General features: G+C 57.3%; 1 long non-coding RNA gene across 1 annotated transcript; it reads right to left on the bottom strand.

The window, feature by feature from the left end:
- Positions 1 to 1,536: 1,536 nt before the first annotated feature.
- Positions 1,537 to 4,109, bottom strand: LOC139702631 (uncharacterized). Its single transcript, XR_011705204.1, has 3 exons — positions 3,364 to 4,109; positions 2,460 to 2,768; positions 1,537 to 1,846 (listed from the first exon to the last, which is right to left on the bottom strand). It is a non-coding gene; the product is annotated as an uncharacterized lncRNA (long non-coding RNA).
- Between the last annotated feature and the right edge of the window lie 8,372 nt (positions 4,110 to 12,481).

The raw sequence follows: 12,481 nt of genomic DNA, 5'->3' as shown, positions 1-12,481 counted from the left end.
GGGGGTGGTGGGGCTCCCAGAGCCTTGGGAGCTGTCTGTTTGGTGGCAGGAAGGGCCATAGCTGTGGCCCTGGAGGGTGTGGGCTCAGGGATGATTCCTCACTGAAGGAACAAGACGCAGCTCTGCAGTGGAGGACGCAGCAGAGCAGCCGGATCCTAAGGCCCCAAGTGGAGGAGCCTGTTGCATCTGAGCGTGGCTGGGGTGGAAACAGAGGCGTGTGTTAGCAGCTCCTGTGGGCATCCGGCTGTGTCCTGGCTCCTGCCGGCTTCCTGCGGGGCAGGGCACTGAGGAAGCCTGTCCAGCTGGGCCAGCGGTCAGCCTGTCTGGGAAGGCCTCTGCTCTTCTGCTGCAGGCAGCAGGGCTGCTCTCTGCCCAGGGCACGTGTGCCTAGAGGACAAAGCTCGCCCTGGCGAGGGACGGGGTGGCACTTCAGCAGCGCCGTGCATGGCACAGTGAGAGGTGACCCGTGAGGCAGAGGTCACCAGTGGTGCAGACCTCCGTGCACCTTTTCTGGGGGTGGGTCTGGGGTCAGGAGCAGGAGCAGGTGGAGCCCCTGCCCTTGGACTGCTCTCTGTCCATCACGGAGGTAGACAAGCAAATGGTGTCTCTGGGGGCCTGGGGCCGCTGGCTGCGCGTGGGTGCCCTTTGAGACTGGCCCTTTGTGTCCAGTGACCTCTGCCGGTGCCCCCGAGGCACTTGCCAACTTCCTTCTCTGGATGAGCCCCTGAGCAAGCCTAGGGACGGGCGCGGCCCCTGCCCCAACCCCGGGGCTGGGACTCCCCGTCCTTCCTGTGCCCTGCTTTGGAGTTGGGGAGGGAGGACGGTTCCCAGGGCAGCTCGGATCCCGGGTAAACAACCTCGCCTGCTGCTGATCAGAGAAGGGGCCTAAAAATAGGCCCAGGCAGCTTGAGTCACGGACTCTTCAGGGACGGGGAGAGGGACGCCTGGGGACGAGAACTCCCCTCCTCGGGGATGACTGGTTTGGGCCGGTGGAGCATGAGGAAGGTGGCCGTCACGCTGTGACTCATCTGGGAACACGGAGGCAGGGTGGCTTCCAGCCTGATTCCTCCAGCTGACCCCCAGCCTGGGACTCATCTCCAGGACCCCCCAGGGAGATGACAGCGTGAGCTGGCGGGGCTGTGGAGGCCACGATCCAAGGAGGCTAAGCCAGGAGCTGACACATCCTCACCCACTGTTCTGCAGCCAGACTCCAGCGAGAGGCAGACCACGAGAAGCCGCCTGCTTCCCCAGCCTGCAGAGGCTGAGTCACGGACCCCTCACCACCCTACCACCCTCACAGTTCTTACAGTGGCAGCCCCCAGTTCCTCATGCTGCATGAGCCTGCTCCATGCTGGCCCAAGAGAGGCCACCTTATCAGGAAGCACAGTTCCTTGGAACACACCTCCTTCCCCTCCAGAGCCACGGGCCTTCGGCCCATCATTGTCACACAGAGACCCGGTGTCCCCGCCCCCGTGGGCACCATACTCTGGGGCACCACGACTGAAGAGCAGGCTGGGTTTTTGGGGAGTCCTCTTTTATTTTGGTCCTGGAAATTGAACCCAGACGTGCTTTACCACTAGCCACATCCTCAGGACTTATTTTACAGGGTCTCACCAAGCGGCTGAGGGCCTCACTAAGTAGCTGAGGCTGGCTTTGAGCCTGTGATCCTCCTGCCTCAGCCGCCTAGCAGCTGGATTACAGGCGTGAGCCACCACACCAGGGCTGGGAAGTCCATTCATTCATTTATGGCCTTTCCTTGAGCAGTCATATGTTAGTAGAATTCTTCTTGTCATGAGCAGTGAGTTTCCTGTCCCCTGGGAGCCATCAGTCTTTCTGAGCTGTGTCACTGGGCACAGAACATGCCCTAGTCGTTATAGTTATGTCACTGCTTTATGTTCATCATCTGTCTGCCTATCCATCCACCCACCCATCCATCATCCATTCACCTTTCCATCCACCCATCCATCATCCATTCAGCTATCCATCCATCCATTTATCTATCTACCTATCCATTCATCCACCCATCCACCCACCCATCCATCCTCCCTCCACCCACCTACCCATCCATCCATCCATCCATCCATCATCCATTCATCATCCATTCACCCATCCATCATCCATTCAGCTATCCATCCATCCATTTATCTATCTACCTATCCATTCATCCACCCATCCACCCACCCATCCATCCTCCCTCCACCCACCTACCCATCCATCCATCCATTCCATCCATCCATCCATCCATCATCCATTCATCATCCATTCACCCATCCATCATCCATTCAGCTATCCATCCATCCACTATCTATCCACCTATCCACCCATCCATCCACCTATTCCATCTACCCATCCACCCATCCATCCTCCCATCTGTCATCCATTCACCTCTCCACCCACCCACCTACCTATCCACCCATCCACCCATCACCCACCCACCTGTCCATCCAAACAACACTTACACAGCATCCATTTGAGGCCGCTTCCTACACCTGCACTGAGAACTTAGGCTTGAGTGAGTGTCCCATGTCCTTCATGGCCTTGGGGACACAGGCCATTGAGAGGCGCCTCTGCCCTGGGAAGTGCGATCTTGAGGGGGGCATCAGCAGAGAGATGCAAGGCTGGGACCCAGCAGCGGCCAGGGCAGAGCTCAATGTGAACACAGCTCAGGGACACCCACGCTGCCTGGACACTGAAGAAAATCCCAGAAGGGCAAGAGGACGTTGGCATCCCAACTGAGGTCCGAAGCCACTTGCGACAGGGACTGGCTCCTGTTGGTGGGACACAGAGCACTCAGCAGGTGAGGCGTAACTGAAGGGCAGGCTCAGGGGTGTCCAGCCCGGCCCTGCTGTAGCCAGCACTGGCTGCCTTGGGTGATGCTGCCAGACGGTGGCCACGAGAAGACCCCTGGGCCAGCTGCCCACAGAGTTTGCTTCGCAGCTTTCCAGCCCCTGTGAGCCACCTCCTGACCCCTGGTGCCAGGACAGGCAGTGCTGAAGCCCTGGTGGCAGGAGTGAGCACGTGGGGGCACCAGGCTCCCACAGGACGGCTGGCTGGCCGCTGCCCCAGATGCTGGGCGCTGCTCCTCTGCTCTGCTGGTTCCACAGAGGCTTCCACTCGACTCGCGGTGTCTCGCCCAGTCCCGCCTGCAGCTGAAGAAGGCAGGAGCGGACATCCAGCTGTGCTTCCCCTCCACGGCAGGAGTGTGTGGACACCCTGGGGCCAGACGCCATGCCGGCCGGTGCTGGAGCCTCCGGGTGATGGCCGCAGCCTCCCGCGAGGGAACCCGGCTGACCTTCTCCGCGCTGCTGAGGAGGACCCTGGCTAGGAAAGGGGCCACTGGCTGCGGTGGAGCCTCCTGCTCACCTGCGATGGCTGGCCTGTCCTCCTGAAATCCACGCACACCTCAGAACGTGCTCGTGTGTAGAGATGGGTCTTCAAGAGGCGGCTGAGGCCAAGTGAGGTCGTGCGGGTGAGCCTCATCCAGTGTGCCTGGCGTTGTCCTGAGAGATCAGGACACAGGCACAGAGGACGGCCACGTGAGGCTGGGGAAGAAACGGCTTCTGCAGGCCAAGGAAGAGGCCCAGGGGGGCCAGCCCAGCCCAGCTTGGTCCCAGCCGTGCAGCCTCTAGGGCCCAGAACACCGGCATCGGCCACTGGAGCTCATGCCCACGCCGTGGCATGGAAGCCAGACTCACACCCCCGCCTCCTCTGCAGGGCCCGGGCTCCCCTCCACTCCCTGGGAACAGGTCACACGTCCTCTCCACAGGCAGGGCCCCTCACGCTGTCCTGGCCACCAACAGCCCTGCTCAGGGCAGGCAGGAGACACCACCTGTGGTCACTGACTGGTGAAAGCCACACGGGGAAATTGGGTGACAGTCCTGGAGGAGCCCAGCTCATAGACAGGGAAACTGGGTGCATGCTGGCTGTAAGAACGAAGAATCGGCAAGAACGGCTCCGCAGACTGCGGCCGGGAGGTCCTCCTCAGCGGCAGCGGGGTGCACGCAGCTCCCCCAGGTGCGGGGCGGCTGCCGGCTGCCGGCTGTCTCTAGCCACACAGCCTCAGCTCCCCAAGAGGGAGCAGCGGGTCTTTCAGAAGCCACAACCTTGAACGGTGGAGGGACAGACAGCCCAGCAGGGATCGGGGAGGCCCTGGCAAAGCTGGAGGGACCAGGGTCAAGGGCGGTCACCACCCAGCCGGCCTCACTTGGCAGGAGGTGGCCACCCAGGGCTGTTGGCTACCAGACCAGGAGCTTCACCCTCCTCAGCACTCCTGGCTGCCGCCGACCTAGGGAGGCTGGGCACAGGCTGAGACAGGCTCTGGGGAGGAAGGACACACTGACCTCGCTCAAGGACACACCAGCCACAATCTGGGAGATTCTGCCAAATGGGCCTGGCCTGGCTGCCAAGCAGGGCATTCTCAGGGGTCAGCGAAGGGCCAGTCCTGGAGGAGCCCAGCTCAAAGACAGCTGAAACTGCAAATGGCAGAGCCCAGAACTCCCGGTGGACGCAGGAAGGACCTCAGTGCACAGGCTGGACCATCCGCCGCCCCGGATGTCGGTCAGCTCTTGGGACTTGTGGTTGGAGGCAGGGACAGCAACACGCTGCCTGCAGCTGCTCCGGCTCCACTTCCCTCCAAATCGCTGTGGAGTCTGGGAAGCTCCACGAGGTGCTCAGAGAGGACCTGCTCCCCACCTGGCGGGTCTGGGTCAGGGAGGGCTGGCCCCGCATGCGCAGGTGTCCATGGGGCTCTGCTGGAGGTCCCCTGGGTCTGCCCCTGGAGGAGCCTGGTGGGGAATGGGTGGACGCACGTGCACCGGCCTTACTGCTTTATCCTGTTGCAGGCTTGATTTCCTTTTGGTCGATCCGTTTCAGGGAGATACAAAATAAATCTGTTTATGTTTGATGTTTCAAAAAAGCCTGAGATTCTCAGGGAGGACGGTCCCGGATGTTCGCTGACTGTGGACACAGTTCAGCTTTCGCCTGGACACAGCCAGCAAGGCAGTGCCCAGTTTCTGCTGGCCCCTCTGATAGCAGACCCTGGGGATGGGTCCTCACACTGCATATCCAAACCCCCAAGTACCCAGGACACCAGGACCCACCAGAATTTTGTGTCTCACAGTAAAAATAAAGTCCCTTTTTATCATCAACCCAGCCAGAGCTGATATAAAGTCGGGCTTTCTGGGTCAATCTCAACTATTGAAATAATTCACAGGAAAAAAAAAAAGACCAAAAGTAAAAACACCAAAATATGAATGATAGTTTTCTTTGGGTGTCTCTTTGCTATTTTATCTACTTTTCAGTGTCTTCCAAATTTTCATAATGAGAATATGGAATGAAACAACAGGAGTTGCCATTTTTAGAAGAAGCTCAGGATAAGCCTACAAAATAAGCTACAAAAACATCTTCTCCGGGAGAGCACCCTGCACGCAATCCCACTCGTCACGGCAAGATCTGAGGGTGGCGGCCCCCACTCTGACGGGCTCTCGAGCTTGTTCTGGGCTCCTGCATGCTCCCGGGAGGCAGGCTGCCAGCCCACTTTGAGGGAGGGAAGGCCAGACCCAGGGGCACGCACCCTGGGCCCCGGGCAGCTCCGTCTGGGCCAGGCTCCCCTGGGCTGTGTGCTCTGCCTCATGTGACCCTCATGGGTGGCCCTGAGCCAGGAGCTTCCCCTGTGACAGGGAGCTTTTCAAGGTCACGTGAGTTCAGGTGAGCCACGGAGCCACGCAGGGTCAGCTTATCCCACACCTGTACTGGCCAGGCGAGTTCAACGTCCACGTCCACCCAGAGCCTCGGAATGTGGCCTTGTCTGGAAACAACGTCTTTCCAGGTGGAGTTTTAATGAGGTGGTATTGGACAGGGGGACCCCTAAATCTGATGGCCAGAGTCCCCCAAGAAGGGGAGAGTCGTGTGGAGGTCTGTCCCAGGCAGCAGACTCTGGCCAGGGAGGCTGTGGCGTGCCCACCCCTGGAGAACACTGGTGCTTTCAAAAAGGGCAAGCACCAGAGGGACCCTGGGCAGAGCTGGGCACTGGCCCTGGCACCGCCTCTGCCCAGTCCCAGTGCCCTCTACACATAGCGCCTCCCACCCAGGGTCACCCATCTCCCTGGCAGGCATCTCTCTGCTGCCATCTTGATCTCAGGACATCGCAGTCACACCTGACCTGGGTTCAGCTGTTCACGAACGCACCCACCTGGCTCCCTCCGCCTCCCTCCCAGCGCTACCCCCTGGGTCCTCCTTCTGTTTATGCGTCGGGTGTGTCGTTTGTGTGCAGACTGGCCCCCGGCGTCCCCTCTGCGCCCCTCGCCCCCGCCCCCGCTCTGCTGCTCTCCATTTTCACCAGATTCCCCCTTTTTCTCCTTTTTAATTTTTTTTAGTTGAAGATGGACACACACCTTTATTTATTGACCTTTACGTGGCGCTGAGGACGAGTCCTACTGCTCAGCCCAGCCCCTTCTTAACTCCTTCTTCTCTCAAACTTGCACACAGGGGAAGAACCCCTTGGCCCAGACTTTGGGAGTCTGCGTATCAGCGAGCATTTCCACGTCCACCACGCATCAGAAAGGACCCAGCCCGCTCTCGCTCTCGGGCCCACAGAACTCCACTGGGTGGGTAGGTGGGTACCCCGCCCCTATCCACGGCCCCGGGCTGGCCCGTCACTTGGCTCCGTGGATCGTGCTGCCGTGCACACGGGTGTGTGCGGGTCACTAGAGCAGCCTGATTTTGGATGAGTCTCAGCACTGGGACGGCGGGGTCACGTGCAGTTCCCATTCCTAGACTTCAGAGGACTCTCGGCACAGCTTTCCCAAGTGCTGGGTCACAGGCTGCCAACAACGTGCGGGTGACATTGCCCTCCACACCCTGGCCAGACGGTGCGGTGTTTGTACTCTTGGTGACTTCCCTTCTAACTGGAGTGAGTTGAGACCTCAGTGCGTCTTGATCAGCATCTCCATGATTGATAACTGTGGTGGACATTTTAAAAAATATCTGTGGCCATCTGTATTTCTTCTCTAGAGAAATGTCTCTTTAGATCTTTCTCTCGGTTATTGAGCGGGTTATTAGTCTTGTCTTTATGTGATCTGTCAACTCTCCCTCTGTCAGAAGAACAGTTCCCCCATTCTTTCAGCTCTCTCTCCACACTTTTTTTTTTTAAATCAGGGATTGAACTCAGGGTGCGTAAACAAGGAGCCACATCCCCAGCCTCTTTTTTATTTTTGTTTTGAGGTAAAGCCTTGCCAAGTGGCCGAGGCTGGCTTTGAACTGGTGATCCCCGTGCCTCAGCCTCCCAGGCCTCTGGGATCACAGGCGTGGCCCTGGGCCAGCCTCTCTCACACTCGTAGCTGTTCACGTCTCTGTGCAGAGCTGTTGGATTCAGTGCCATCTCACTGACTGATTCTCGGTTTTATGTCTTGAGCTTCAGGAGTCCTTAAGGAAGTCAGGGTCACGCCAGCGCGGTGGGATGCTGTCCCTGTTTCTGGTAGCAATCCCACTGTTTCTGGGCTGCATCGTGGGTCTTTAATCCACTTTGCACTGGATTTTGTGAGGGTGAGAGCGAGGACTCCAGGTTCACTCTGCCACACGTAGACGCCCACTGTGCCATCACCACGGGTCAGAGAGGCCCCCTCCTCTCTAACTCGTGCCTTTGGCGCCTCCATCAAGGACGGAAGGCTGCATTTGTGTTGACTTGTCTCTGTGTCTTCTAGTCTGTCCCACTGGTCTTCACGTGTGTTTGGTGCCAATCTATGCTGTTCTGTGACTGTAGACCTGGGTACAATTGAGGTCACGCATTGGGATGCATTCCACATTGCTCAGGATTGCTTTGGCTACTCTGGGTCCTTAATTCTTCCACATCAATTTTAGGGCTGTTTTTTCTAGTTTTTTGAAGAATGTCATTGGTATTTTAATGGGGATTGCATTGGTCCTGTAGATTGCTTTGGGTAATATGGCCATTTTGGTGACATTAATTTTATTTACCCATGAACATGATAGGTCTTTCCAACTTTTAAGGCCTTCTTCAATTTCTTCCTGCTGCGTTTTATAATTTTCAGTGTAGAGGTCTTTCACTTTCTTAATTAGATTTATTCCCAAGTATTTTTTTTTAGGTTACTGTGAATGCAATGTTTCTTTTTTATTTTTTAAAAAAATCATTCTTAGTAGATTTATAATTGGAATATAGAAACCTATTGATTTTTGTGTATCCATCTTGTATCGGCAAATTTGATGAGTTTGTTTACCAGCTCTGAAAGTTTCCTGGGGGAGAGTTTTGCATCTTCTAGTACAGAACTCTGTTGTCTGTAAACAGAGATTCTCCTTTTCCTATTATCTCTTCTATTTCCTTCTCTTGCCTGATTGCTCTGGCTAAAGTTTCAAGAATTATACTGAATAGGAGTGGTGAGAGTTCACACCCTTGTCCACTCCTGATTTTAGAGGAAATGCTGTCAGTTTTCCCCACTCAGCATGACATAGGCTACATGTTTATAAAGATCGCCTTTACGGTATTCAGGTATGTTCCTTCTGTAGCTAGTTTTTAACATGAACGGGGGCTGGATTTTGTCAAAGACTTCTGCATCTATTGAGGTGATCCTGTGGTTTTTGTCCTTGAGTCTATTTATGTGATGAATTGCATTAATTGATTTGTGTATATTGAGCCACTGGGATAAGACCAGCTTGATCGTGTGTATTAATCTTCTTACGGTGTTTCTGCATGAGGTTTGTTGATATTTCATTAAGAATTGCTGCATTAATGTTCATCAGGGATGTTGGTCTATACTTTCTTTTCTTTCATGTCTTTTTTTAAAAAAATTGTTGATGGACCTTTATTTCATTTACTTATTTATATGTGGCGCTCAGAATTGAACCCAGTGCCCCACACATGCTAGGCAAGAGCTCTACCACTGAGCCCCAGCCCCAGCCCATCTTTGATGTCTCTTTTTTTTTTTCTGGTTTTCGCAGTGATACTGGCTTAATAGAATGAATTTGGGAGTGTTCCCTCCTTTTCTATTTCATGGATTCATTTGAGGAGGGTCAGAGTTAGTTCTTCTTTAATGATCTGGTAGAACTCAGGTGAGAAAGTTAAACTGAGACTGAAAAACAGTACAAAGGAACATTGCAACAAAGGTTTGGTTTTTGGAAGAGACTGATAAGCTCGTAGCCAAGCTGACCAAAAGAAAAGACCCAAATCAACAAAATCAGAGGTGAAAGAGGAGACACCACCATACCTACTGCTGAGATCCAGAAGATCGTAAGGGACTATTTTGAAAATCTATATTCCAATAAATTGGACTTGACCCATTTCTAGACAATATGACCTATCCAGATTGAACCAAGAGGCACAGAAAGCTGGACAGATGGACGCCAAGCAACGAGACTGAAGTGTAACAAAAGGCCTCCCACAAAGAAAACCTCAGGGGGTCTCTTTTGAGATCCCACCTTCTCCCTTGAATATGTAGGTACTTTCCCAAATAAAACTCTGTGTAGACCTCTGCGGGCACATGCCGACATTCTTCTCCAACACACATGCCAAGGCCCCTGGTCCTGGGTCCAGTCCCTTCTCTCCAGGAACTCCCGGGACCCTCCTTGGATGCTCCTCCCGCGAGAGGAGCCCACACTTTCTGGGAGGGGAGGGGAGGGGCGGGGCGGGGAGCTCCAGGCAGTGATCTGGGCACAAGAGCGCTGACCCCACTCCCGAGGCCTCCTGCTCCCAACACCATCCCGTGAGGGGCAGGAGCACACAGCCCAGAGAGACGGCTCCTTCTCACAACCCTCAACATTCAGCTCCTCCCCCGACGACAAAAGCCACCTTCCTCTCCACTCCAAGCAGAGGCCGCGGCTCCCGCAGAGGCTCACCCGCTGTGGCTCCTTCCCTCAGAAAGGGGCCTTTATCCACCCCCAAAGTGCGTGCCTTGAGATTTTCGGATAAGCTGAGAAGAATGTGATCAAGTTCAGACCTTGGGGAAATCTGAACTGAGTAAATGCAGGTGTCCAGCCAGAAGCAGCCAAGGGGACTGTTACAGAGCTCCGGGGGCCACGGCCGTGACTTTAAAAACATTAAGGAAATTTGATGAAGGCCACTTGTTTATAGCTGGCCCTGGGCAAGCCGGCTGAGGAGGCCCACGGAGGGTGGAGGCCAGGGTGGGACTGAGAGTGGACAGCTGGCCGAGCCCGACTCCTGCACTGGACCCTGGCACCAAGGAGGCAGCTGAGGCTCACGCCCGGCTTGGTTGGGTGGAGGGCCGGAGCCTCCGTGGCCACCAGGTGCCGCTGAGGGAGGCCAGGCTTTCGCTCCCAGACACGCAGGCGCTCCTCGCGGCCCACCCTGGGAGCGCAGGAGGCCCGGGCGGGAACGGACCTGGCGCGGGAGCACTGGGCCGCGCACACCAGGCACTTTCCTGCGGCCCACGTGCCGGCCTCGGGGCTCCTCCATGGAGCGCCAGCTTTCCTGGGACACCCTCTCCCCTGCGGGGCACACTGAGACCGTCCTCCTCTGTCACCCACAGGCGTGAGGCTGTGGGCCTCCCCGCCTCCCTGCCTCTGCCTCCTGCTCTCCTGTCCGCAGCAGCCTGAGGGAACCCGTCTTCCTGAGGCTCCCTAATGACCGCCCTGAGTCTAGGAGATCCAGGAGGTGGTGGCAGCCCCGCACCGGTGCCCGGCCTGGACTGAGGGGTCAGCCTGGAGACGGCGGCAGAGCGCATGGGCGAAGGGTGAAGGGGTCCTCCAATGCGGATGCCTGGGCACAGGCCCCTCACCCGGGCCTGGGTCGACAGGGTGATGCCTCTGCACTTGTGAGAACCAGGGTCGGCAAGGCCCACACACCCTGCCTGCGGTGCCCGGAGCCCACCGTCCCCGCTGCAGCCCTGCCTGGGGACACACGGTGCTGGGAGCCCAGGGTCCTTTCAGGGCCTGGTCAGGGTGGGGAGGGTGTGAGGACCAGGGTGGGGCTGGTGGCCACAGCTGCCCTCACATCAGAGCACCTCGCTGCAGGCCAGTGAAGGCCCGTGGACAGGGTGGCATCGACCCAGGAGCTTGGTCCCAGGCCTGGCTCACACGCCCCCGCCCGCTCCCCCCCAGGATCCTCACTCTGCCCCCAGCCTCCCTGAGCCTCGGCTCCTCCTCAGGGAGAGCCAGTCACTGCAGGCCCCACCCAGTGAGAGGCGCCACTCAGGTGTAGGTGCTGAGGGAAGGCTGGGACACAGCTCAGGGGTGAGCACTTGCCTAGCATGTGTGAGGCCCTGGGTTCAGTCCCAGCACTGAAAACACGAAACTAAAACCAAACCAACACCAACATCAACCCCACGACCAGCAGAGGCAGCAACACCACCCTTAGCTAGACCACATTCTGAAAGTCACCTTGGGGTACAAACTCAGAACTAAGGACACAAACAGACGGAGATTAAAAGTAAAGTCCAGGTCTTTAAACTCGAGGAAGAAATAGAAGAAAGAGATGAAAATCATACGGACGAGGAAGACTAAGGAAGGACCCCAAAGCCCAGGTCTGGGAGACGTGGGGCCCTGGGGAGCCGCGGGAGGCGGCAGGGACCCTGGGGAGCCGCGGGAGGCGGCAGGGACGAGGACAGGGCCGCAGGCGCCTCGGGATGCTCCTGGAGAGGGCTGCCCCACAGCCGCAGCCTCTGCCGGGAGACAGGACGCAGACTTCCAGAGCTGGGAGACCCTGCACAGCAGGACCCCGGCGGGATGAGTGGACTTCACGTGGCCCCCCGCCGTGCTCCAGCTGGCCACCAAGCCACCTCGTCATGGAGGAGTCATTTCTGTGAGGTCTCAAAGATAAAGCCACAGCACAGGACACTGGGAAGTCAAAGGGGGGATCCAGAGGAAGCCCCCCATCCCCTTAGAGACACTGCCGAATTCTCGTCACACCCGGGAGCCCTGGGCGAACCTGTCCAGCTAAGAGAACGTCCTGGTAGGACAGAGCAGAACTCCACACCGGTCAGGAGTGTCCGAGCCCAGCCTCTGCACAGCGCAGCAGTGACAACGTCCAGGGACCGTCAAGCACCGCCAGGCACAGTGGACTTCCCCGTGTCCCCTCTCAGAGTCCACTCCCTGTCCTGCCTGCCCACCTGAAGGCTGCCTGGTCCAGCTGGAGCCCTGCAGGCCCTGGCCCTGCAGGGACAAGTTCCCACCTCTAAACCAGACACAGCCACACCCCAAACGCTCCCCTCGGGTTTGTCGCTGTGACTGCTTTTCTGCTCGGCCCCTGACTGACGGGCAGCAGACACAACGAACTTGGAGCCCTGTGCCACCAACCACTGGCCGGAGGGGGGTCCAGGGGCGAAGCCTCCACGAACAAAGGCAGAGACAAGAAGAAACGCTGGAAGCCACGTGGGCGCACAGGCATTCGAAGAAAACTCCCAAACACTCCTGGGAGACGCAGGAGTGCAAGGGGGGACCAGAGCCTGCTCCGGAACAGGACCCCCCACACCCAGAGCCCTCCAGGGGCGAAATAAGACCAGAAGCCCCCGCTCCCATG

This window comes from Marmota flaviventris, chromosome 18, assembly GCF_047511675.1.
Source record: "Marmota flaviventris isolate mMarFla1 chromosome 18, mMarFla1.hap1, whole genome shotgun sequence".
Taxonomy (NCBI): domain Eukaryota; kingdom Metazoa; phylum Chordata; class Mammalia; order Rodentia; family Sciuridae; genus Marmota; species Marmota flaviventris.
Note: the sequence above shows the minus strand (reverse complement) of the source record. Positions and strands in the feature narration are given on the sequence as shown.